Below are 23,657 nucleotides of genomic sequence, written 5' to 3'. Positions count from 1 at the left end.
AGAGAATTAGACCAGCACTCTTGGGGTAACCCCATAATGGGTGCTTATATAATTGGGCCATTTTCTCTACCACAGGGGTTTGTTTGCCTTGGGAAGGAGAACAGAGCAATGCACTGCTTAGGCCATCTGCTGTAAATGCCGTGCACTTTTCCAAAACAGCTTTGAAAGATGAATGTTATGAGCTCTGGGAGGAGAGGGCTGAGTCACGTAAAGCTCACGGCACTCAGCCCTGTTGCCTGGATTTGAACAGGTTGATCCAGAGATCAAGGGAAAACCAAGGATGCTGGTGTATGAAAAGCTCCTTGGGAAGTGGTTAGGAGTATGGAAATGGGGCAGGGTCTACTCCATCTCTCCAGTTCCTAAGGAAAGGCAGTGTTTCCTAGGAGCCATTTGGTCTTTGGCCATCAGCATCTCCTCATGAGATGAGAAAAGGAGAGTGTTCAGGGCCATCCTGGAGGCTGCCAGAGCCATGCCTTTCCAACATTAATGTGCAGATCCTGTTAAAAGTGCAGATTCTGATACAGCAAGTCTGGAGTGAGACCAGAGATGCTGATACAGCTGGCGGGTGGGCCAGATCTCAGTTTGAGAAACAGGGTAACAGGATATCCTTCCCCTGCCTTACTCTGATCAGCTTTCCCTAAGGCAAATTGGACACATTCTACTCAGAACCACAGGGGGGCACCCGAGCTTACCAGATTACTTGAAAGCTTTTTAAACCTGGAGGCCTGAGCCCCAGGTATTCCAGACAACCACATGCCATCCCTTGCCTCTGGTAGATGCAAAAATTCTATGGCTGTTGTCTGCAGAAGATGGAACAGCTGGAACCGCAGGAGTGTACTATGAGTGACACACTTTAAGGGCCTTCCACTTTTCCTGGTGGACTTGTGGGGTCCCTGCAGTGGAAGTATGAACCCCATTACTTTCTGCTGGCCACAGGCGAACACTGTGAGCAGAGACCCAGAAGACATAGCTCCAGACACAGCAGAGGGGCAGAAAATTAGAGGCCCTTAGGTTACCAGGCACCAATGATGGGAAGAGAAACCACCATAAGGGGGAGAGTCTCAGTGGTTTATGCTGAGGCACAAGTGGGGTTTGGAATGCTCCTTGGCTCCTCTTTGCTTTTATTGGAAATGAAGGGACACCACACCTCACCTGTGCCTCAGTATAAGCCAGGGAATCCTTTCCTTTACACTGGGAACAGGGGTTAGGAACCATGCAGGTCAGAGAACACAGTTCCAAGAACTTTGCCACTTTTGGTTATCATTCTCACCAGTGATTAGCAACTAAATCCTTAACACAAAAGGGCTTGGGAGCTTGTCTTTGGGGGCAAAAAAAAAAAAAAAAAAAAAAAAGGAAGGAAGAAGCAGAGACTGTGTATGATTCCTTGGGCAGGCTTGCAGATTAGATGAGTCCCAAGCAATGGACAGGTGGGGCAGCTACCCGAGTAGTGCTGGGCACAAAGCAGGAAAGAAGTAGTGTACAATGGGCATGGAGCTGGCACAAGCCTGAGAGGCATGGAGAACTGAGGAAAGAAATAAGTGACCTGGGGTCATGAAAGATCTGACCCCTGTGGTTCCTGAGTGTGGAGAAGGGAGCACAAGACCAGTCTCTCAAGTTTTGTTCCTAGTCCTTCCCTTTCTCCATTAAGTAGGATTTCACTTCTCCCGGTACAAGTAAAGAGAGACCCAATGCTGGAAACTCTCTGAGAAGGGCTTATAATAGAATACAATCATGTTACTTAACATTGACATAACATTTCAAATGCTGTGTGTTCTGATATGAACCCACACACACCACAGAATGAGACAGAGACATAAATAAATTAATTAACTCAGATTATTTATTGAGCATCTATTATGTACAGAGAGATACTAGGGACACAGCATAAACAAGACAGAATCCCTGTTTCATGTTTTGTTTGTTTGTTTGTTTGTTTGTTTAGAGAGAGAAAGCGCACACAAGTGGATGCTTGTGAGAAAGAATCTTAAGCAGGCTCCATGCTGAGGGGCTCAATCTCACAGCCATGGGATCATGACCTGAGCCAAAATCAAAAGTTGGATGCTCAACTGACTGAGCCACCCAGGCACACCCATTGTGGTTACTTTCTAATTGGAGACCCTGACGGTGAAAATAGTATGCAAGTAAATAGCTTTGAACAGTGATCAATGCTACAAGTATGACAGGGATCGGGGCAGAGAACAACTTTCAGTGGAGTAGTAAGAAAAGCCTCTCTGAGGAGATAACAACAGAACTAAGAAGTCAATGAAAGCAGGGAACTAGCCACTTAAAAGATTTGGAAAAATATTCCAGGCAGAAGTTACATCAAATGCAAAGGCCCTGAGACAGGAACACCCTAAATGTGAGGAGCCTCAAGAAGGCCAGAATGACCAGAGCATTGTTAACAAGAGGGAACATGGTAGAGATAAGATCAGATCATGCGGCTTCTTGGGCCACAGCAAAGATTTGGAATGCAGTCTAAATGCAACGGAGACTACTTAAGGAGTTTTAAGCATGGGAATAATGATCTAAATGTATTATTTTATTTTTATTTTAAACTTTTTTTAATGTTTATTTATTTTTGAGAGAGAGAGAGAGAGAGCGCGCGCGCGTGCGCGCGCGCGCGCGCATGAGTCGGGGAGGGGCAGAGAGAGAAGACAGAATCTGAAGCAAGCTCCAGGCTCTGAGCTGTCAGCAAAGAGCGCAATGCAGGGCTTGAACTTACAAATGGTGAGATCATGACCCGAGCCAAAGTCAGATGCTTAACCCACTGAGCCACCCAGGTAGCCCTAATTTATTATTTTAAAATAATGTTCTGCATGGGGCACCTGGGTGGCTCAGTCAGTTAAGCGTTGGACTTCAGCTCAGGTCATGATCTCACTATTCATGGGTTCGAGCCCCATGTCAGGTTCTGTGCTGACAGCTCAAAGCCTGGAGCCTGCTTTGGATTCTGTGTCTCCATCTCTCTGCCCCTCCCCTGCTCACATTCTCTCGCTCGCTCGCTCGCTCGCTCTCTCGCGCGCGCGCTCTCTTCTGTCTCAAAAATAAATGAACATTAAAAAATAAAATAAAATAACATTCTGCCACTGTATGGAAAATAGGCTATCACAGGGCAAGACAGGAAGCAAGGAAACTAGTTCGGAATCTATTACCGGACCTCAAGAAAAATGTGATGTAGCTTGGACCGGAGTGTTAGCAGTAGAGATGAAAAGAAGTGGCCAGATTTGGGCATGTGTTAAATGTAGATTAAATGGGACTTGCAAGTGGATTGGATGTGGGGGACTGTTGAGACGCTAGGAATCAAGATAATTCCTGGGTTTTTAGCTGAGCAACTGGGTAAAGGGTGGTACCATTTATTGACAAAAGGAGGAGAGAGGGAGAACTAAGTGTGGGAAGGAGGACTGGTGGGGGAGTGGATGGGGGCCTGGCCCACAGAAAGCTGTTACTCCCACCCAATCAGGCAAGTAAGGACTTGGAAGACTGCCCCTGCAATTGTGACTCCAAGAATATACCACTGCAGCTGCTATGCCAAGGTCAGGAAGCCCCTGACTCACCATCCCTGTTCAGTACATTCAGGAGGCTTATGATTGGACACTGGAACACAGCACAACACAAAACATTCCAGGGGTTAGGCTTGCCAGAAGCAACAGTCAAAAGCTTCTGCCTCACTTCTGCCTCCAAAATCTTCTCCCAGTGAATCTAATTGGCAGAGGCAGTCTTGCATACAGAACCCTGGCTGCAAGGAAGTCTGGGTAATGTAGTTTTTAGGTGTCCTACCTCTGCAAACCAGGATACACCAGGAGGACCCAGTCTACTCTATCCACGACAGAAAGTAATTCACTACCATTTTCATTCTGATTTCAGGTGTTAGCTCCCAGTCAATATAAACTTCAAACAACCAGTACTCTCAGAATCCAGTGAAAATCTAATCTGGGGGCCTTGATTGGAAGCCAGAGTGAACTCCAATGGAAAACAGAAACTCGCATTATCTAACACTGATAATTCCTTGTGGAAAAGAATGAAATTGGCCTCAGCAGGCAGAGAATGACCTGATCTGACCCAAGGAGATGGCTATCTCAGTCAGACTGAGCCCTCGGGTCCTAAAGCCCCTTTATCTCTCCCCACCACCTCCACCTTTCCCAGCATCTGACCCCTCTCAGGAGGCAGCCTAGAGTACCGGTTAACATAATAATCTATTTGTGAAGATTGGAACTGTGCCTTCTGCACGTTTCCATTGTCACCACCATTTGGCGGTTATCTCCATGAATGTTTATGGAGGAGAAAAGGACAGACAAGAAAACAAGGAGGTCACTATTTGAGTTGCTGGTAACCCAGGATCAGAGAGCAATGTCCCTCGCCCACTGGAGCAGAAAGCTAGAAAGACACAGACATAAATTCGGTCGAGTTTGGCAGTTCACTGGAAAGTAAAGAATAATGTAGACACCCTAAGTGGGGGGATACCGGCTGTGGGAGCACGGAAGACCCCTCCAGGGCGTGTTGTCAGAGCAGCTGCGCGGTGGCGGGGGATGGGGGCGTCCAGGGGCAAATCACAAGAACACTGGAGATGAGAGGACTCCACCAGGTGGTAGGTTCTGGGCGGGGACTGGTCCCAGCCCCCCTCCCGGAGCCCTCACCAAGCCGCCAAGCAGCAGGCACCCCCAACTCCCGCTCCAGCGCCCGACCGCCCGCCCACCCGCCGGAGCAAGCGCGGCCCCTTTAAAAACCATGTAAACAAAGCTTTGTTCCCCCGGCTCCCCCTCCCTTCGCGCTCCCCCAGCCCGCTCCTTCTTCCCACCCCCAGCGTCTCCGGGCCGCTGACGTTGCCCGCGCCTTTACGCCGTCCCAACGGCGCTGCGCATTCTCCAACCGCGGCCCCGGCCGCCGGGGCCTGCGCAGCCGAGCAGCACTACGCCGCGAGCGTAGCGCGACGAGCCCCCAGCGCGCAGGCGCAGCGGCGACGGCGGCGGCGGCGGCAGCGGCCCCGGCCGAGGTGCGCGCTGGGGGGGAGGGGGGGCCGGAGAGGAGCATGAATGGAGCAAAATGGCGGATCATGTGCAGGTGAGAGGAGCCGCGGGGGGGAGGCGGCGGCCGCGGAGAGTGGGGAGTGGGGGGTGCACGCGGCCCAAAGGGCTCGAGCCGGCTCGGGGCTCGCCAGGCCCGCGCCACCGCCACTCGGGGTTCCGGAGCCGCCGCCCGTCCCGGAGCTCCGGGGCCTTTCCCGCCTCCTGGGCCGGGGGCCTCCTCCATCCCCTCCCACCCGGTCCCACGCCTCTCGCGCGGGGCTGGAGGTGCAGGAATCCGTGCCCCGGCGCGCACAGCTTACATCGCTTATCAGTCACTGTCTTCCCGCTGGGAGGAGGCCTTCCTCAAGTCCTCTTGCCCCCCAAGACGGGGAAGGGAGGGAGACCCCCTTGTCGGCTGTGGCCTGAGGGGTCTTCCCCATTACATCCGCCAGCCCTAAACAAATAACAAAAAGAAAACCTCATATTGACAAACCTGGCTCTCCCGAGTATTTCCCGCCGCCTTCCTCTTCACGCCCCCGAATATAAGAGACCCCCCCCCCCGACCTTCTTCCCTCTCTCACGGATACGCCCTTCGCTCCCACACTCCTAATCGTACAGCCTATGGGACCGAGCGCCCCGGTCCTCCAAAATGGGTGCTCAGGCCTGGGCCCGCCCGCCCTCCTGTCCCCCTATCCATAGTGAAGGAGTTGAGTGCCCACACCTCCTATGAAACGCGGGGTGGAGGGGGGTGTGTCTGAAATGAGAGATGTAATGTTGGGTGCAGACTTTGCTGTGGAGGGTCTTGATCAGGCTCAAGAGCTGGCCCGGGCTTGCTTTGGGCCCAAGCCACTTTTCTTCAAAGACAGGGCACAGGCCCTAGGAAAGGACAGCCCACACCAAACCTAATAGTAGCTGGAGGAGGGCAGGGTTATTTCTTGCAAACTCGATAAAGTTTTTCCTCTCTATGCTTTAGATCTGATATTTTTATGACAGTTATTGATATAAGTCTGTTGTCAGAAGCCTTCGGATTTTCTAGGTAACTGCACAGATTTTGTGTTGTGGGAAGTATAGAGAGCATAAGAAGTGTCGCCCTGTTTTGCATACTATAAAGTATCATTTCTCAAGTACAAAGAATGATCTTATTCCTGATATAATGTCTACAAGAAGCTAGAGTGGTGTGATATCTGTCTAATTAGAGAAGGCACTAATTTTCAAGTCCAGGGGTCAGTGGAGTAGGTCTTTGGTCTATGAGGGGCAAGTTATCAGGACAGAATTATTAAAAATTGCAACCACAGATGGAGGACCACAAGATTTATGTTTTAAAGCCAGTATCATGACCTAATTCAGAAATAGCAGTAAAACTTGATACAAGGTGATAATGGTAGTAATAGTGTAGCATCTTGAATTTTATAGCAACCATTGCTAAGAAACAATAAGAATTTTATGTGATTTAAAAAAAAAATTTTTTTTTCCATCCTAAAAGAGTAGGTAGGTAAGAAGTATTTATCTTGTTAAATAAAGGCAAACCAAACTATAGAACTGATAAGAGATTTACTTAAAGTTAAGTTGACCAAAGGCATTTGACTTTGAGTCTAGTGTTCTTATCTTCTGGGGGATAAAATAGTGTCCAGAACATTCCAAAACATGGTTTGAATGGATAGCCTGTCTGAATGATGCTTTGGATGCTTCCTTTGGAAAGCAAAGGAAGTCAGTTTACTTTTATGAATATACATCTGGTCTGTCTCCTGTAAGAAGGATCTCTTAATATGATCTGGCCCACATCTTGAACCGGAAAGGCTGGCATTTCTCACAAGAGTAAAGTCAAGGTGCATCAAAGTAATCTTCCTAGTATTTTTGGCTCAAAGGAGGGTCTACCCTATTTTTAGTAAGGTGATATTTTTCTCCCATCCACCGAAGAATAAGAATCTGTCTAAATAAAATTTATTAACTTTTCAAAACAAAGAGGGGTATGCCAGCCAGTGTTTTCTTTTACTTTTAAGACTTGTAGTGTGTTGTTCTCTGAATTAGTGATCTTTATTGCAACAGAATAAGTTTGTGAGAGATTTTTTTTCTCTTTCTGGAATGGGGCACTTTGCTTTTCTTTGTTAGACCACTAAATTAGTTTTAGTGTTGGAAACTCACAGATTTTAGCCTGATACTTTATTGTAGTAGAAAACTTTCCCAAGAAAAAGATGCTCTTTCCCTGGTATGGAATGAAAGGATGAAAGACAGTTCTGAAATTCATTGAGGGGTACTTCTCTCCTAACACTCCTGGAACATGAAGTTTAAAAAGGAGTCTATTACAGGTTCAAGACAGTGATTATATGAAAGTTTCCTATGTACTACTAAATAGTTGAGTCATTTTATGTCTAGTACTTTTCTGAACCACCAGGGTGAGCAGTTTTGTAGTTTTTGTTGTTGTTTTTGTTATTGTTTTTGTTTTTACTGACACTAAGCAAGTGTCATATGATTCTCAGGCTGGAGTCCTGAGCATCTCTTCTGATTGGTGTTTTATGGAAGATTTAAGTGTCACAAAACATTAGAAATGAGAAAATTAGGGGCGCCTGGGTGGCGCAGTCGGTTAAGCGTCCGACTTCAGCCAGGTCACGATCTCGCGGTCCGTGAGTTCGAGCCCCACGTCGGGCTCTGGGCTGATGGCTCAGAGCCTGGAGCCTGTTTCCGATTCTGTGTCTCCCTCTCTCTCTGCCCCTCGCCCGTTCATGCTCTGTCTCTCTCTGTCCCAAAAATAAATAAACGTTGAAAAAAAAAATTTTTTTAATAAAAAAAAAAGAAAAAAGAAATGAGAAAATTATAATATTCGATCTGTCTTTTAACTCTGTCAATGTCATAGTCAAGCCTTTTTAGAAGAGTAGCTATAAGCAATCAACTTACTGTGATGGATTCCTTTTTCTTTGATGATCTTATCTAATGCCATGCAAGCAGTGATTACAGAAAATTGTTAACAAAAAAAAAAAAGTGAACTCATTTGTATTTATCTTCAGTTGCTCCCTTCCCTTTTTTTAAAAATAATGTTAGATGAAATTAATGAGGATTCAGTATCTTCAGTTACTAGCTAGTTAATGCAAAAAGAAGACAGCTCTTAGTGTACAGGGGTGATAATGAAAAAGACTAAGAAGAATCAGATGTTAGCTTTGATAGTGCTCGCTGGTGTTCAGGATCTTGAAGGAAAAGGAAAGAGTATATAATATATACTATATATGCTCTCAAGTATGTAAGTATATTAAATATATAATAATTATTATAAGATAGTATAAATGAAGAATAGTTCTGGGGTTTTGTTGGATTTATTATATTGTTATGCTGGGCCTCACACACAGTCTTAAAGTTAACTCTGCATTATGACTATGTAATAACAAGATACACTGTTTTCAAATAGTCATTTTATTTTATTTTTTTTTTAATGTTTATTTATTTTTGAGACAGACAGAGACAGAGACAGAGCATGTGTGGGGGAGGAGCAAAGAGAGAGGGAGGCACAGAATCGGAAGCAGGCTCCAGGCTCTGAGCTGTCAGCACAGAGCCCCACGCACAGCTTCAACTCACAAACCACGAGATCATGACCTGAGCTGAAGTCAGACTCTTAATCTGACTGAGCCCCCTAGGTGCCCCTCAGATAGTCATTTTATTTTAAATTTAAGGCTGAGTAATTAAATATTGACAACTGGTGTAACTTTAGGGAGTCACGTAACAGAATTGTTAGAACTGGTAGGTTAAAACTTTAACAGTGCAAAAGTTTATTTGGCCTGATTATAGCAAAGTTAATAGTTGTATTTTCAGCTTTTAAAAATATGCAAGGAAATGGAGCTATGGGTAGTCCATTTTGAGAAGGTAGTTCATACACTTCAAGAATTTTAAATGGAAAAACTCAGTAACTTCTGCAACTTTTTTTCAGTGATACCCTAAAGCTTAATGTGTACAAGGCCCTTTGCTGTATTGTGCACTGCAGAGAATTCAGAGCTGAGAAAGACACAGGACTGCTGAAATGTCAAATTCTGATGCTCTCTTTGGGCAGGCTTCAAAAGTACAGATATAAGAACTAATACACTGATTTCAAAATATGCTACATTTGTGTTGGATTATAGTGGAATAGCTACATTCCCTCTTTCACTGCATCTCCCTCTTTTGTGGATTTATACAAATAATATGTGTATATTTTAGAACATATTTATAGTTACTTGATAATTCTGACCTCAGTGTATTTTCTCTTATGAGAAAAGCCTTCAGAAAATTTAAGATATGCATGTGTTATTATTCAAACACTTGTGCAGTAAAACACAAAACATATTATTGTAATGGAATCTCTAATTTAGGTGGAGGTAGAAGAAAGAAGCATTGAGAAGATCCCTGTTCTGTATCTTAAAGACAGATTAACTTCCATTTGATGCAAAAATTGATGTTCATAATCACCAGCTGTATTTTCTTTTTTCTTGCTTGGGTTTTGAAAGCAATATTGTACCACAGCTTTTCAAGAAGGAAATATTGCCAATTTAAACCAATAAGCTAATGTCCCAGTAGGTGCAACCACTGAGACTACTTTGTTCACTTCAATGTATATAAGGAAGGTAGTGTTTAGAAACTGCATCATCTTTTTTTTAAACACCAAACATATCCCACAGGTTTTCTCAGAGTCAGGAATCAGGAAGTGGTTTACCTAGACCCTTCTAGCTTAGGGTCCTTCACAGTGGGGCTGTCAACTGGGGCTGCAGTTAATCTCAAGGCTTGACTGAGGATGGAAAATCTGCTTTCAAGCTTACTCCTGTGATCACTGACAGGGCCCAGTTAGTTTCTTGCAGGCTGTTGGACTAAGGGCCACTGTGCTCCTCACTGGCTGTTTTCTAGAGGTTTCACAGGGGCCTCTCCTGGCACATTATTTTTAAGGACTTCACTTTTTATGATATGTAATGTCTGCTTTGTATAAATAACCCATCTTTGTTACTGTGGTGTTTTTTTTTTTAACCTGTAGTGAAATATGCCTTTTGACAGGTAGAAAAATCATGTGTTTTCAGAAAGCGAATACTCGTGTAGCCAGCATCCACATCCATAATATTCAGTGCCTGAGAAGTCCCTCTGATGCCCCCTCAAAACCACCCACACATCCATCTTCCAGAGGGTAACTACTACCCTGTCACTTGATTTTTTAATATGATTTTAGAACTCAAGTTAGTAAGGCCTATCTATGATAGCTTGAACTTTAAAGCCAGGGAAAACAGTAGAGAGCAGTGGTTCTTTAGCTTTCGGGGGGAGTTTGGTTTTTGGGTTGTTTTTTTGGTTTTGTTTTTGTTTATTAAGAATGATGGAAGCTGTGTGCTCTACAGGGAGGAAAAGCATACCTACACAAAAATTTGCCTGCAGTTTCAGGCCATTCATGAACCTTAGAACTAGAATTTAAAGATAAATTTGTTTTTAAATAAAAATGCTTACCACATTTTTTTGAGAAACTAATTTATAAGTGTTTCTCTTTTGACCCATATGAAAGGATAGTTCAGGGTCACAGTATGTGTTCCTGGAGTGTTACATACAGATCGAATTTTTAAATATTGCATTCTTGAGGCTGATTAGTAGTGACTATTAAGCATCTGCTAATGTCCTGTTCTTAATACTATGTAGATACATGGAAGGAAGTACAAGGTGTGGTATCTTATTTTCAGGGGCCTTGCATTTTAATTGGGGAAGTAATATCAAGTTCAGGGTATTGAGTTGTGAATTTGTAATGAAACCATGGTTTTCTCAACATGTCCTTGAATGTGGGGACTACCACTCCCCTTACTTTTTCCCCCATTCCAGTACATCTGAGTTCACCCCTCCGTTTATAGTGACTAAAGCAGGGAATTCGCAATGGAATGAGATTGGTACCCAGGGAGCATATAAAAATCCTGGGGAAAGGAGGAGAATTGTCAAAAACTGGGTCTTAAAGTATGTCATGTTTGCATCCCTGGCCTTTCACCCCTTCCTAAATATTCATGCACACTTGCACTCACACTCACACATTTACTACCATACATGGAAAGGATGTGTTTGAGAGAAGGCAGACATGGAACCTTTATGCTAGCATTTATTGGACTCAGCTGCTTGCCACTTTACATGATCTCATGTAATGCTTACAGTAACTCTATAAGATGGATATTGTAGAGATGGCAGTAATGGAATTTTCCTTGATAGAGGCTGACGAAAGGCCCTGGTGTCTGTGAAGACTGGAGAACTGTTGGAAGATTTAGGTGATTATTGCAACGGTAGTTATTGTGAAACTTAAGTGGTGTGGGATCTTGGTTGGGGGAGGGTAGAGGGAGGTGCCAACGTTGATTGAGCATCTCTTAGCCAGGCATCCTGCTAAGTCCTTTTATGTGCCATTTAATTGAGCAACTCATTTAGTCTCTTTGAGCCTGGATTAGGTGATCTGTTCAGTCTTTTATACTTCCCAGCATTCTGGCTAGAATTTCCAGTTATCATCCTTACCAGTCTCTCCCAAATAAACCACCATGTTCCTAATTCATATTTACAGTATTGTGAGTTTTCCTAAAACATTTATGTTCATACTAACATTTCCATTTCATCTGTCTTAAATATGTCTTCCTCTACCCTTACCCCCCATTTTTTAAACTCCTAGAGTATTTCTTAGGAACTGAAGAACTCTGACACTTTTCACAAACTGAGCTCTATTATGCCTCAAATAGTAAGTAAAGAGGTCTTTTAGTTGGACAATAAGTGAAAAAACATTTATTTTGGGACAAGAAATTGACATTTATTAGTTAGATGTTGATGCTAGTAGACTAAAAATTCATTCTCACTTACAAGTCCCTGGATTTAGGGGCGCCTGAGTGACTTCGTTGGTTAAGCATCCGATTTCAGCTCAGGTCGTGATCTCACGGTTCATGAGTTTGAGCCCCGCGTGGGCTCTGTGCTGACAGCTCAGAGCCTGGAGCCTGCTTCGGATTCTGTGTCTCCCTCTCTCTCTCTCTGCCCCTCCTCCGCTAGTACTCTGTCTCTCTCTCAAAAATAAATAAAACATTAAAATTTTTTTTAAGTCCCTTGATTTAAACCTCTCAGATAAAAATTAGATGAAAAACAATTCGAATGCTTTCCTATAAATACCTCTGAAACCAGTTAGATTAATGAAATATCCCTCGTGCTACTTCAGGAAGTTGTAATCTTCTAGCTATGGTGGCCTTTTAACTTTTAAGCGTAGGAACTTGTTTTGGACAAAAATACTGATCTCCTTGATACTTTGTATGGTAAGTCATAGTACTTGAAGTATGTAGTCTCTGAATTGAGAGAGTTAATGCTAGACATTTTTCCCTAATGCTTGAGTCAGCTGTACAGTTAAAAGGGTTGTGTTTAAGTCCAGGAAAGAGAAAAACAGGGTTTTTAAAAGGATATATTTCAGTTCTCTTTGGAATTCTTTGCAGAGTTTTGAAAGTATGTGTCTTAAGTTTGGCAGAAATCATTTCAGGGCTCAGGTTTTTAACCTCATTCACCTCCACTGGCTTCTGAATTTTGGTGTTTTATTTCTCCCAAAAGGACATGGTCTAAAGTCAAGCATGAAATTAATTTGACTTTAGGAAGCTAACAGAATAGTTTTCTCTGAAAAGAATCTGGGAAGCCAGATGTATATTTCACATGTCTGTACTTGGCTGAAAAAAATTCATCCAAATTTTGCCCAAGGTGTGGCCACAAATTATTTAAAACATTATTTGTTACGGGGCGCCTGGGTGGCTCAGTCGGTTGAGCGTCCGACTTCGGCTCAGGTCATGATCTCACAGTCCGTGAGTTCGAGCCCTGCGTCAGGCTCTGTGCTGACAGCTCAGAGCCTGGAGCCTGTTTCAGATTCTGTGTCTCCCTCTCTCTCTGAACCTCTCCCCGTTCATGCTCTCTCTCTCTCTCTCTCTCTGTCTCAAAGATCAATAAAGGTTAAAAAATTTTTTAAAAATTAAAAAAAAATAAAACATTATTTGTTTTGTGTTAGTAGATGATTTTTTTTTTTAATCATCAGCTTATCATTGACCCATCTGAGGAATCCCTGTAAGGTCATGGTCTTGTCAACAACTGGTCTGAGGAGGGGCACCTGGTGTCTCAGTGGGTTAGGCATCTGACTTCAGCTCAGGTCATGATCTCAAGGTTAATGGGTTGGAGCCCCGTGTCGGGCTCTGTGTGACAGCTTAGAGCCTGGAGCCTGCTTTGGATTCTATGTCTCCCTCTCTCTCTCTTCCCCTCCCCCGCTCTCATTCTCTCTCCTTTCCTCCCTCCCTCCCTCCCTCTCTCTCAAAAATAAATAAATAAACTTAAAAAAAAGAAAAACTAGTCTGAGGAATACCCAAGCATTTGAAAGAATAAAGAAAACTTACTGGGAAATGGGACCTTTTTTTCTTTATTCTTAATATTTTAAACTGATAACGTTGTAGAGATGAGCAAGTTTCATCCAGCTTTCAAAAGACCTGTAATGAAGTGTTTTTAAACAAATTGAATCTGAGCAACAGGGTGTATTTAAAATAAAGACATTATCCCAAAGGTGTTACAAATGAAAAACTGTTGTAAGGTAAAAGATTATTTACTAATTCTTGGAATTCTGCATTGTAGTCTAACTTAAAATCTGTGTTCCAAACAGGGAGAACAGAGTGTTGTAAACAGGAAAGGTTTCGGCTCACAGAATTCCTAAAACCTTTCCTCAAAGTTTTTTGATTTGGGTTACTATTAATGTGCTTTGGAGGTACAAGAGGCACATTTCCCATAAGAAATGATGATAGTGTGAGACTTCAAACTAACTTTGTATCTATCCCTTGCTTACTCAACTCCTCAAATTTAAACAATTATTTAAAAATTTATTATTTAAAAATAATTATTCAAAAAATTATTAAAAATAAAATTATTTAAATTATTTAAAAAATTATTTTAAATTATTTTTAAAAATAAAAAGTGAATATATCAATTCATAAAGATTGCTATGTGTAAATCTGATGCCAGTAGAATCAGATTTTCCTTTAAATCATCTTTATGTGTTCAGTAAATTGCATGCATCTAAGGTGTACAAACACATACCTATGACTCCTTCACCAAGATCAGAATACACAACATTTCCTCCTAACTCTGCCATCTATCCTTTCCCCAACCCTCACTCAGCCCCAAGCAACCCTGATCTGCTTTCTGTTCCACAAATTAGTTTGCATTTAATGGAGTTTTATGTAGTAGACTTACTGTGTACTCTTGTTTCTTTTTTTTTTTATTTTTTTTTAACGTTTATTTATTTTTGAGACAGAGAGAGACAGAGCATGAACGGGGGAGGGCCAGAGAGAGGGAGACACAGAATCTGAAACAGGCTCCAGGCTCTGAGCTGCCAGCACACAGCCCGACGCGGGGCTCGAACTCACGGACCGCAAGATCATGACCTGAGCCGAAGTCGGCCGCTTAACCAACTGACCCACCCAGGCGCCCCTGTACTCTAGTTTCTTAAGTCTTTCACTCAGCATGTGATTTTGAGATTCATTCGGGTTATTGGGTAGTATCAGTAGCTGGCTACTTTTTGTTGCTGAATAGTATTCCATTGTATGAATGTATCACATTTTATATATCCATTCACACCTGGGGGGAGATATTTGGGTTGTTTCCAGTTTAAGTCCCTCTGAATAAAAGGGCTATAAATATTCACATACAAGTTTTTATGTAGACATAAGTTTTCATTTCTCTTGAGTTCAGTACCTAGGAAAGGAATGGCTAGGTCCTATGGTATATTTAACTTCTTAAAGAAACTGTCAGTGTTCTCAGGTGACTCCCATTTTACTTTCTCACTGCAGTGCCTAAGAATTCCAAATGTTACATGTCTTCAACCTTTGATATTGCCATTCTATAGTGAGATCTTACTGTGGTTTCAGCTAGCATTTCCTCAGTAACTAAGGGGGTTGAGTATCTCTTCATTGCACTCCCTGACTCTTCAGGTATTTCAGAGGTTTGCAAACCAGGCTGGTAGTTTGGCCCCACACAGCCTGTTTTTGTATGGCCTGAGAGCTAAGCAAAGTTTTTAACGTTTTTTTGATGCTTGAAAAAAATCTAAGAGAGTAATATTTCATGGCACACAATACAATTAGATGAAATTTGAATTTCAGTGTTCTTAAATAAAAGTTTTATTGGAACATAGCTGTGCAAGTTCTTTAACAAATTGACTATGGCTATTTAAAAAAATACTCTTTATAATGTTTGTTTATTTTTGAAGGAGAGAGAGACAGTGTGAGTGGGGGAGGGGCAGAGAGAGAGGGAGACAGAATCTGAAGCAGGCTCCAGGTTCTGAGCTGTCAGCACAGAGCCCAACGCGGGGCTGGAACCCACAAACCACAAGATCATGACCTGAGCCAAAGTCGGACACTCAACCGACTGAGCCACCCAGGCGCCCCGACTATGGCTATTTTTATGCTACAGTGGCAGAGCTGAATAGTTGCGACAGAGACCTTTTGACTTACTGGACCACAAAGCCTAAAATACTATTTGGCCCTTTACCGAAAAGGTTTGCAGACTGTTGGGGTATTTGTCCCTTCATATCTATTGCCTGACTTTTGGGAAGTGGAGGGAATGGCCCAGCATGGTTTTAACCCAAGGCCACTTTGATAGGGACCAGATCAGACTATACTTTTTGTTGACAGTGGCATTCTGATATCTCTACTACACTGACTAAAATGATAACTGCTACCCACATGTTGCTATTTAAATTTAATTAATTTAAAAATTTAGTTCTTCATTCACGTTGACCACATTTCTAGTACCCACTAGCCTCATGTGGCTAGTGACTACCATATTGCACAGTGCAGGTAAAATATTTCTTTTATCACAGAAACTTTTATTTGATAGTACTATTCTAAGAAAAACTTGCTGGGGCGCCTATGTCACCCTACCTCTCTGCTCCCTCCCCCCCACCCTGTCCCCATTCACACTCTCTCTCTCTGTCTCTCAAAAATAAATGAACATTAAAAAAAAAAAAAACTAAGAAAAACTTGCTACTGAACCAAAGGGAATGGAAGCAGAAGTGGAATGAATACAGGTTATAGAATATCTTTACTGGGTGCCTATAAAAATAAGCTAGATCCTCATTCTCCTAGGTATGTAAATGCAAATGGATATTTTGTAAGGTATTTAAGATTACTTACTGTTTATACTATGAGCCTAAGATATGTCCTGTTCTCTTAGCTGAGTGAGGAGAAGAAACAGTCAACTCATATTTTGAAATTCAGAATTTTACTGATAGAAAGTCGTATTTTTAGGACCTTAACAAAAAACACTCTAAGCATGTATTCTTCCCCAAAGCACTTGTCAAAAACAAACTTTATAAAATTCCTGTGTGTTTTTTTTTTTAACATTTATTATTTATCTTTGAGAGAGAGTGTGAGAGGGGAGGGTCAGAGAGAGAGGAAGAGACAGAATCTGAAGCAGGCTCCAGGCTCTGAGCTGTCAGCACAGAGCCCACTGTGGGACTGGAACCCAAGAACTAGGAGATCATGACCTCAGCCGAAGTCAGACGCTCAACCTACTGAGCCACTGAGGCACCCCTAAAATTCCCATGTATTTTGAAACCATTCACGATAAGGTGGGGAATATTGAGGAAGGTATTAAACCATGAAATCAGTGATTCATTGTGCTAAGTCTGAAATACTAGCAATTCTGATTCCATTCAGCTAGTGATTTTAAAATATTATTGTCCTTTAAGTTTTTCGTAATGATAGCATTAGCTCTGAAAATAACCTAAAAATATTTTAAGTTAAAATGGCTAAGGTGTCCTATATTAAGATTGAATTTAAAGGCTTTCTTTCACATCACTGGGAACTGTTCTGTGTGATTCTGCTCTTGGGGGCAGGCAAGACTGATTATAGTGAAGTGGAGGTCAATAAATATATTAACAAATGGTCATTCTCTGGCCAAAAAAAGAAAATTATGTAATTATTATACCTTTAGATATCTTATTCTTTTTTTTTTTTCAACGTTTATTTATTTTTGGGACAGAGAGAAACAGAGCATGAACAGGGAAGGGGCAGAGAGAGAGGGAGACACAGAATCGGAAACAGGCTCCAGGCTCTGAGCCATCAGCCCAGAGCCTGACGCGGGGCTCGAACTCACGGACCGTGAGATCGTGACCTGGCTGAAGTTGGACGCTTAACCGACTGCGCCACCCAGGCGCCCCCTTAGATATCTTATTCTTAACGTAGAGATGTTTATAAGTTTTTGTGATTGATTAGTCATGTCATTACGATCTATCCTAGAAATAAATGTTATGCTGAAGTAAAAATCTAAATGCACAGATAACACTGAGAAAGTAGCATATGGGTGTTCTATTGATGTTCCTGTATATAGACATAAGGAAATGTGTAACAGGTGTTTTAGAGGCTTCCAGAAAGATACATTTTTAAACAACTTTTGTCATTTCTGGTTTCATAGTTCTTGTCACATCCTGGAACTGACCTGATGTGTCTCATATGTGCCCTAAATGTGTCCCCTATTTGCTATTTGACAAATGTTGTTTAGAATAGTATCATCGTCTTGGTGAATTGGTAAGATAGGAGAAATGACAACTAAGATACACAGATCAGTAATCATTACTTCATTGGGCTGATAGTTTTTGATTGTGTGCTGTGTGCCAAGCAATGGAAATATAAAGATGAATAAGATCCAACAACTATGCTCCAGGACCATAATAGCTAGAAATGTATGCCAATAAGGGATATAAAATGATAATGGGTGATATGATACATGTATGCATAGAACATAATGAGACACTAATGTCAGTTGGAGAGTAGGAAAGTTTTCTCTTTTTTTGAAGTTTGTTTATTTATTAGGCCGGGGGGGCGGGGGGGGGAGGCAGAGAGAGAAGGAGACAGAATTTGAGGCAGGCTCCAGGCACAGAGCCCAACATGGGACTTGAACTTATGAACCGCTCAGGCATGACCTGAGCCAAAGTTGGACACTTAACCACCCAGGTGCCCCAGAGTAGGAAAGTTTTCTTAAAGTGGTGAGTGCTTAAGCCAGATCTAAAAAGATGTTAAAATAAAATTGGGGTGCCTGGGTGGCTCAGTCAGTTAAGTGTCTTATTCTTTACTTCAGGTCAGGTCATGATCTTATGGTTTGTGGGTTTGAGCCTCGTGTTGGGCTCTGTGCTGACAGTGCAGAGCCTGCTTGGGGTTCTCCCTCTCTCCCTCTCTTTTCCCCCCCTGCTCGCACGTGCTTTCTTTCTCTCAAATAAATAAACTTTTAAAAAATTAAATTATAAAATTAAATAAAAATAAAAAGTTCTCCAGGTCCTTAAGAGCATACCAGGCAGAGAGAAGACCATAAGGAAAGCTGTATTTGTTCATGGAGCATTCCAGAAAATGAAAGCAATTAAATATCGCTGCTTTATAGGAAATAAAGAAGAGCAAGGTGAGAAATGAGACTTTAATGGTAGGAAGAAACCAGAACCTGAAGAACCTGTTAATGTCATAATAAGGAATTTGTAGATGTGTAGTTGAAGGTTTTTAAGTAGAAGTGATGGAATAATTCCATCACTGCATTGATGGTATAGAAAACTGAGTGGATGTGGACAAATTAGGAGATAAAGCAGTAGCCTATGCAAGAAGCAGTTGGGACTTGAATTAAGGTCATGGCTTTGAGGATAGGAGATGGGAGATTAATATTATGGAGTTTTACCCTTGGTGGGATTTGAAAGTTTGAAAGAATAAAGTGAGAAGGAAAGCTTCTACATTTCTGGGCAGCTAAGCAGACAGTGAATGAACAGTATGTTGAAGAAGTAGTAAGGTCAGTCTTGAACACACAGATTTTGAGGTGTTGGTGTACATTTGAGTAAAGATACCCAGTAGACAATTGTTTACCTTTATCAACTTCGCTTGGAACTCACATAATCATAGTGAAAGCCCATTTCAGTAGCCTTCAGATGTTAGCTATTCACAATATACACCTGTCCTATTTCTTAGTAAGTCTTATAGCAAACTGTAAAACTTAAGTGAAACCCTGATGTTTTATTCTCATTTATATTTTGGAACAGCCTCAAAATTTGTTACCCTCAGCAGGAGTAAAATACTTTTGACAAACAGCAGTGAAATTGGCATGTGTTTAATGCAAAAAAAGAAGAGAGTGCTATTCTCAGGAGTTTCCCTAAACCTTAACGATGTTAACTCTCTAACCATCAGTCTCATGAGTCTTTAAGAGTCTCATGCTCTCCGGACTGAGCTAACCCGCCAGTTGGGCCATCAATACCTCTTAAAGATGTCATTGTTAAGTCATTTAAAACTTAAGTCTCCTTGATCTGCCCTTGGTCTGTTTTGTCTCCCCATCCCATTTTAACTTTTGGAAAAGATTAGTTTTTCTTTATTTCTCCATCATAACTAGTGTTTGAGGGGTACCCAGAAAAGACTTCTTTTTTTAAAACCTCCTGTTCATTCTATTAAAAGATTGTTCTGAATCTTTTGTTTTGCAATTAGCCTGGTCCTCCTTATTTGCTAACTTGATAAGTTCCTGGAAAGCATTTTTCATAGATCATATAATAGTGTTGAAGCAAATTGATTATTTTACAAGACTTTAAGGGAAAAATTATTTAGAATTCCAGAGAATCAAAAAGCCAGCATGTATGGGGTGTGCATGCCAAAACTTCTTTAAAAACATTTACTTAATACTCTTTTTTACATTTTTTTGTCAGAGGGTAAATACAGAACTCTGAATTCTTTCCTTCTCTGAATCAAAGTTCAGGGTTCCAAGATTAAGTATATGTGGTTGCTTTTATCTTTTTTCCTTTAATGTTCTGTTTTGAGTTTCTTATGCTTCTTTTTTGTTGAATCTTCTAAAGGAGTGTGTTCGGTGTTTGGAGTTTTCTCATGGGAAAAGAGCTGAGAAGCTATCTCCTGAATTTTTAGGCCGGTGAAAACCCTGTCTTCTGTACACCTTTATTTCTGAAATCTTTCATTCTTACTAGCAAACTTTTAAACGTTTATTATCAGTAGTTAGACTGCAAGTCTCAACAGATTAGAGGACATGCTGTCTTAATATCTCAGAATATTACATCTCAGCTAGGCTAAGAAACTACAGGCTATGCATTCTTGATACCTGTGATATACGAGCATATACAAGATATAAAGAAATAGCATTAAAAAATAGGACATTAAAGAAAAGTTAGCTGTAATGTGTATTTAATGTACACATTGACTTTTAGAGAATCAAGGATATATTCTATAGGGGAAAAAAGTATTGGCCTCTTGTATATTGTAGTATTTTACTGAGGTTTGAGAAAACAACTGAAATATCTTCCTCTTTTCCTAGATTTTATAAAGTTAATATTGTTACTGGTGTTTAATCGGTGATGTGGCTACCATTTGAAAATTCCTCCAATTCAAGCCTTCAAATCATTAGTTCCCCAATCACATTTACAAATTTGTTTACAATGGAATATTGCCTTGACCCCTGTTTTCAAGCAGACTATTGTAATGACGTATAACAGTAGCTCGCCTTCTGTTTAATATTATATTTTATTTATGTGGGTGTATTAAGAAAGCATTTTAAAGCCAGTTAACATTTCTCCACCAAGTGTACTGTTTTTGTTTACACACAACTGAATATTTAGAATGTTTCATTTATGACTGCAATAATTGTGTTACATGTCCATGGTAATCAGAATGATACCATTAACAGGTTAATGAAATGGGATTAGAATCACATAATTTTTAAGCTAGAAGGAATCTTAGAGTATGATGATACAATTTAAAAAATTCATATGACCTCTAAAAGAGCTAGGATAGCTAGCTTTATATTATTGTTTCTTAGAGGTAATGTAAGAATTTAAACTTCTCAAACCATAACAATCTTAATTTTGTTATACAATTAGCACAATTAAAGAAAAAGTACAAGTAATCATGCCTAGGAAGGTTTAGACAAAAATGGGTTTAGAAAATGTTTTAATTGTATATTTCACTTCTGTGGGTCAGACACTGCTAAATACCAGAGATAAAGCAAAGAACAAAATCGGCATGGTCCTTGCTTACAGATAGATACTCCTGAAATTGTACCAATAAATATAAATTTACAAATTGTGATGAGTGATAGAAAGGAAAAGGTGTACTGAAATCTTTTGAGAGTACTGATTTCTTTTTTTTTTTTTTTTTTTATTGGGTGGGGATATGAAGAGAAGGAAGGGAACAGTGTTGCAGGAAAAAGAAATGACATATTTAAGGCCCTGAGGGAGGAAACCTCTACTCAGAACTGGAAGAGGCCACACTAACAGAAACTTAGTGCACCAGAGGTGGGGGAGACAAGGCTACAGAGATAAGCAAGCAAGTGTTAGAATGTGATGGGTTGCTATGCAGGCATTCAAACCAGGTTTTCAGAGATTTGAATGATTTATTAAAGTATTCATTCTATAAATTAAATGGAAAAAGCAAGGAGTGAAAGTTGGTATAGTATCTTGATTCTAATTTTCAGTTGTGGGGGCTGTAATAGCAAAAGGTGGAAGTGCACCGTAAAGTAGATCGTGATTATTTGTGATTTTTTTTCTTCCTGTGTTTTCAGTTTAGCTGTTTGTTAGAATTAGTCATGAGAAATTAAATGACCAAAATAAGGATATTTGCATTAATAAATGGAGACTGTCTTTTGAATAGAACACCCTTTTCCCCAAGATAATTTGTTATCCCTAAGGAGTGTACTGGTTATGTACATACACATTTAAAGTTGTGTTTTGGTGTATCGTGTATATGTGTGCATATGCCTTATTATAGTTTCACCTAGCTGGGACATTTATTCTCGTATTCGTAGGAAATCAAACTATTTTTTCAAAGAAAATTTAATGTCCTTTGGTTAAATCATTCTATTCTGGATATATTGCTATTTATGTGAAAAAGTAAAACCTTATATTTTTATCATACTTTCAATTTTATCTACTGAAAATTCATTTTTGGAAAGAGATATAATTTGACTTTTTCCCACATGGAATTTCTCAATCTTGTTTATTGTGTAGTTCACTCACCCTTTCTCTACTGATCTGTATTGCCACATATGTGGTGTAAGTCTCCTTTCAGGTGGTCTGGCTTTTCCATTGGTCTATTTCTCCATCCCTGTGCTCGTAATCATACTGCCTCAATTTTTTTTTTAAGTTTTATTTATTTAAGTAATCTCTACACCCAACGTGGGGCTGATGCTCACAACTCCAAGATCAAGAGTCACTTGCTCTCCCAACTGAGCCAGCCAGGCACCCCTCATACTGTCCTGATGGAGCTTTATAAGTTTTAAGGTGCTCCCAAACTTCTTGTTCTTCAAAATGCTCTCCATTATTCTTGGCCCTTTTCTCTTCCATATGAATTTTAGGATCAGCTTGTCAAATTTATCGTACTGGATTTGGGTTACTAATATTTTACTTAGGGTTTTTGTAACTGTTCATAAATGAAAATGGGCCTATAATTTTCCTTTGTATGCTCTCCCTTTGTCTTTTTCTGATATCAAGATTATACTAGCCTCAGATTCCCGATGAGGAGGTTGCCTGTTTTTCTTTTCCCTCCTTCCCTCCCTCCCTTTTTTCCTTGCTTTTCTGGAACAGTTTAAATAAGATTGGTGTTAGTACCAAAATGATTGGTACTATTCACCATAAAACCATCTAGCATGGGTTTTAGAGGTGGGGCAGTACCTCTATTCAGATTTGCTTTTCTTTCTTGAGTCATTTATGGTGAGTTGTAATTTTCTAAATTCTCATTCTGTCACCGTTTTCTAATTAATTGATAACAATTTTCATAGAATTTTTTTTTCAACTCTGTGCTATCCTTCTGGAATGAATTTCCTTCTTTCTCATATCATCCATTGTTTTTGTTTCAACAATCTGAACAAGAAACTGAGTCCATTTTTGTCTGAAATGTTTTTATTTAGCCCTCACTTGTGAAAGACTGTATAGCCGATGTAGAAATAAAGAGAAACAATACTGCTGTTCTCACCCATTGAAAAGGTTATTTCATTGTCTTCTGTCTTTTGCTGTCAGGAATTCTGCTGTTGGTCTCCTTGTGTCTCTAATAAAAACTATGCATTTCGGCTGGGACTTATAGACTAGAACGGTGTCAATGTTTCCCTCCTTTTGTCTTGGGGTCCCATCTGGTTTAACATTTGTCTCTGACAAGTGTCCCAGTGTACAGAATAAACTGTGTGGTCATTCTAAGATTTTCTCTGTGTTTTACATGCTTTGCTACAAAACAGGTGGTTTGTTGTTGTTGTTTTTTTAATGTTTATTTTTGAGAGGTGGGGAGGGGAGGGCAGAGTGAGAGAGAGACCAAGGATCTGAAGCGGGCTCTGTGCTGACAGCAGAGAGCCCAATGCAGTGCTTGAACTCATGAACGGTGAGATCATGACCTGAGCCGAAGTCGGATGCTTAACCGATGAGCCACCCAGGCGCTGGTGGGTTGGTTTTTAATGAATCTGTTTGATACGTGTTGCATTTTTCTGAAATTGGGGATTTGTAGTTTTTATCAGTTCTGGAAAATTCTCTGAATGTTGCCTTTTGCATTTGCTGTCTTCCCTTCTGGAAGCCTTTTTAGACATATGTTGGATCTTCTCATTCTGTTTCCTGTATGTCTTCACCAGTCTCATATTTCATGTCTTTATTTCTTTTCTCTTATGTATAGTTTCTACAGATTTCTCTTTTAGTTCACTAAC

Source organism: Acinonyx jubatus, chromosome B1 (genome assembly GCF_027475565.1).
Source record: "Acinonyx jubatus isolate Ajub_Pintada_27869175 chromosome B1, VMU_Ajub_asm_v1.0, whole genome shotgun sequence".
NCBI classification, from domain to species: Eukaryota; Metazoa; Chordata; class Mammalia; order Carnivora; family Felidae; genus Acinonyx; species Acinonyx jubatus.
The sequence above is the reverse complement of the archived record's forward strand: the minus strand, read 5'-3'. Positions refer to the sequence as shown.